Raw genomic sequence first — 4,746 nt, forward strand, 5'->3', positions numbered from 1 at the left:
TTTTAACTTTATTAATAGTTACATTGTTGTTCAGAAGTCAAACATAATTGTTTTTTAATTTATTTGTTAATATTGTTAATGCAAAAGTGTTAATACCCTAATTACGAAATACTCGTACATCTATGAAACACGACTGACATTAATTTAATTGCTAACCGATGTTCTTAAATTCTTGAGCCTGTTCATTATGGGTATCCTAAACACAATTTGGGTATGGTATGGAAGCTTAGATATGCATAATTGTATAACTTAAATATTGCAATCGTTATTATACAAAACTATGGAGTGATAGTTCTATATCTCCCTTATTCTGTATTCAAACTGAGCCGAAATATGTATAGCCGCTTTCGATGTTAGAATCAGTGACGAGATGATTGCGTATTTGTTTTTCTTATACTTTGTAACATAGTACCGTAATTTATTTTAATAATAATGTTACTCGCAAGGATACATTTCTTGCAAGTCTGTAATTGTGTACACATATTTGATTCACAAAATAAATTATGGTAGATGTTCCTTGGTGTTATTTTCTCGTTAGCATTAAATATCGATAACAGCATCTGCTGTTCGTTTCGAAGCTCTTTTTTACAGTAAGAAATAATCATGTAATCAAGTAGCATGTCATGTAAATTTTGAGTCCAATTCTCATTTTATCAAATTTAAAATCCAAATCCTACCTACTTTGCAATGAAATTTGTGTAACGACAAAATTCACTTACCGTGTTCTTTAAAACGTCTCAGATTTATTGTATGACCCGTTTATTCTGGGAAGATACCGCATAAGACCATTTTCGCATAGCAAAATGGGGCTAGTAGTTCATTAAAAAGATATATGCGGTCATTATGGAGACATTCCTACCGAGTATTCTACTAATGTTGGCCTGCTACCCAGTTATCAGACTGTTTAATGTAAAATTGATAATGTTTTATCGCAAATAAGCTTTTATTAAAAAAAATGTAACATTCACTGACTTATATGCTTAGACTAGACAAAGAATTTATATAACCACATGGTAGTTAAAGATCTTTTGGCTTATTAAGTAATACATTTTTGCACTTGGTTGCTACAAAAAATACACAAAGTTACGTTGTGTATTTTTTAAGAGACTATAGCTTATAAAATAGAGTTTTATAAAAAGCCACAAATTACCTCTTTTCACAATTTTCATTCTATAACATCATACACCGTTCTTTTTAAATTTAACATTTTCCGTCCATCTTGAAAAGCAGGCAATGTAATTCCTCAGTATAAAATATTAAAAACTTACATCCTGCTATCTGCAACGCGAATTCCCATTGGACGGTGTATAAAGGAAGAAAACTGTAGGCCACTTGAGCTTTCACACTGCTTTGCAGTACATTATGTTATAAAATGTTTTGAAAACATCATCTGTTTACTTTTAAAATGCATAGGTGCCTTAAAATGTGTATTGCATAATTTTTTTTTCGATTGTATTTGAAGCTATAGGAAAAAAATGTCATCATCTTGCATCGCTCGTAGCTTTATAAGCAAGCTACGAGCAAGCAAAGCTTTCAAATAAAGAAATAATTCCCTTAATATTCATATGCAATATGATTTGCATTAGTTGCGACAACAGATTAAATAGTACCTACTTACCACAACAATAGTCTTATTCCAGATTCTAAAGTTTTGATATTATTGAGATTTATTCGACTAAAAGAACTATTAACCTTTTCCTCATCAAAACTGAAACGATGCAAAGATTAAACCGTCTGGAAGTTTCCGAGCGTACAATATTTCAATCAAAGTCTTTGCAAATTCGAGAGTTTGAAAACTTTGATCTTATCGATATGTCGAGTATTCCAGATCAGCGAGTTATGGTTTTATAAACGTATCATGGGCAACGTTTCTTAAACTGTACGACTATTGTAAGTTACTTTAATTTCACTTGCATCCTCCGAAAGTTTTTAGGTTATTTGTGTCTTAAATAATTAAATTGATTATTAAATATATGTACCTCTCACAAAAATATGTGAAAACGTTTTCAAGATAAGACAGTTCAATACATGTGATAATGATTATCATTAACTCTTTGATTAGTTTAAGAGTTAAAATAATAGAAAAAAAAGAACATATCCACACAAATCCTTGTACGATGAATTACTTAGGAACAAATCAATTGTAAACGATTGTTATATTTTATGGACAGAGTTGAGGTAGAACTCAAGATTCTCTATACACCAATGTAAAAGGAGGTATAATTCCACAGTGGACAGTAGAAATTATAATTAAAACAAAAGTGTATATTGCCAAATGAGAACAGTAAGTATCAAAAACTCAAGGAAATTTCTTCTAAAGTTTGAGGATCGCCGACGTAGTTTCCACCAGATGGAATCCTTCAAAGGGGCGCACATAAGGCCGTGAAACTCAATTGGTTTCACATGCAGATGAGGTCGCCAAGCAAGACGAGTGGACTTGCCGCGACGTTTCTCTACGACCGACCTCTAGAGGCATTTAATTTTTAAGCAGCTCGATTACATTATAAGTACATTGATAATTTATTTTTGTCTTAATGCAAGGATCATGTAAAAAGAAAGATGTCTCTGCCAAACCTTTCAGGAAAACATGATTATAATATTTGTGTGTAAACAAAAATATTTCATTATTGAAATGAAATGATAGTATATAATGGTAGGCACAAGTGAATCAATAGGTAGACTATGAAAAAAAAATACGATGTAAGTACTTGGAAAAAACCCCTGTTAATTAGGATCATACACAGATACTACAGGGTCATTATTACAATAGCTGGTATCACAAAATTTGTAAAAATAATTATAAATCGGGCGTCCGACGCATCCACGGATCACACTGCCATCTGATTTAACTGTCCTTATACCACACACGTCGTTGTCATCGCAGACTTCAGTGCGCATTTTGCTGAAACAAATCAATTTTATTTGAACATACATACGCTAGATTTTTCTTCGTTGAAGCACAATATGATTTTTCTTCGCTACGCCACCAGCATAACGGCGCCGCTTCACAATTCGACTTTCGGGCGTCGTCATCTTGGATACCTACCTACCTGTAAGATGCACATAACCGTAACGTTACATTGACAAGTCGATGCTACGATTACGAAGCTCGAAAGACGCCATTGTGGCGGAGCTCCAAAAGCGCAACAAAAACAAGAAAATAAATTAATACAAACTTTAACTTCCCATTCACGCAATCATTATAAGTAGCTTTATCTAGTTCAATAGGTATAGTTGTCATTCCACATTACATCACATGATAAGCACTTCAGTCCTTTTTTAGTTGATTGCCTTAGTCGCCTGGCATGAGAAATATCCGCAACGTTTTGAATCCATTTCACCTTATTACTCATTTGTACATATTTGAAAACATCTTCCATTAGTAAATTATTACACAGATCGCAAGCGCAAAAGTAATTACATGAGTTGCTTTTGTAAAATGTTGAAACATCCACGCGTAACAATTCCAAAAGGCGTGTGTATAGAAACACACCTATCGTTTTCTCCAGAACAAGTTTCCGTGGCGACACTGAATTTTTTTTTAAAGTAAATAAAATAATTATGAAACAAGTCAGAGTATCACATATGTACGTGGTAGAGGTTTCAGATTCGCTCTTTAATTTCACTTCGATATTTATATAATCAAAGTCATTATCTTTATCATATTTCAATTTAAACTGTAAATTGAACACATTATAACTAAAAAGCAAAAATAAACTGAGTATTTCATAATCACAAGCAGATTTAGACCGTAGTTGCAGCGTCTATCTACGGTTTTAGAATATCACTTTTATTGTGATACTAAGAGCCTAAGTTTCATAACCTCATTTACTCAATATTTTCATATTGCTTTCAAATGTTATTTAATATATGTACATACAAATTGTTCGCTGGAATGCTACATGCTGGTGTCTCTATGTTATTACAAGACAAACATGTTAGAATACGCCCTGAAGAGTTTGCTCTTGAATTATTTTTTGTGATGTGGTCCATCATTCTAGTGGTATACATAGTTTCTGTGTTAGTATTTTTGCCTCTTTCAAACGATGTTGTATCCAAGAAATCAAATTCTGTAAAAAGTTAACTCTGTGTAAGCATAAGTTTTCACACGAACACATTCGCAAATAATAATTCTCGACCAATCCATGGTCATAAAATTAGCCTCATTTATATAACTTAAGTTTATTATTATGTCATTTGTAGATAGAATACAAAAATATTATATATGTAAGGCAAGAAGGACATTCATGAAAATCTAATCTATTTCTTTTACTTAATACGGAACGTATCCAATATAAATGATAGCCATGTAAAGGAAGTTTTCAAGGACAAACTAGAACTAAATATTATACACAAGATCGAAAATATTGTTACAATATGAGCGACAATAATAAGTGAGTGGTTCAAATGCTAATTACAATAAAAAAGTATTAGATAAACAAATTATTGAAATCAAACCGTCATCTTAATCATTTATTTCAATTCAAACAAAAGTTCTTCATCCAAAATCAGTGTCCAAAATTCTTTGCTGTCTTATTTTTTGACAACGTTGTGACTGTTTCATTTAATAATTATTTAAATTAAGTAGGTATGTACTTAGTGCTTATAATATTCATGTCTATTGAATCAAGAAGTTATGCTAATGCCCATATTTTCATACGGAAGACTTATATATACCTATTAATAAACTTAAAAAAAGAACAATGTTGCTTCATGATACTTTATTAAAATAGTAATAATGTATTC

General features: G+C 31.6%; 1 pseudogene; it reads right to left on the reverse strand.

The window, feature by feature from the left end:
• Positions 1-2,724: 2,724 nt before the first annotated feature.
• Positions 2,725-3,996, reverse strand: LOC106134816 (uncharacterized; annotated as a pseudogene).
• Positions 3,997-4,746: the final 750 nt, after the last annotated feature.

The sequence above is a fragment of the Amyelois transitella genome, chromosome 8 (genome assembly GCF_032362555.1).
Source record: "Amyelois transitella isolate CPQ chromosome 8, ilAmyTran1.1, whole genome shotgun sequence".
Taxonomy (NCBI): domain Eukaryota; kingdom Metazoa; phylum Arthropoda; class Insecta; order Lepidoptera; family Pyralidae; genus Amyelois; species Amyelois transitella.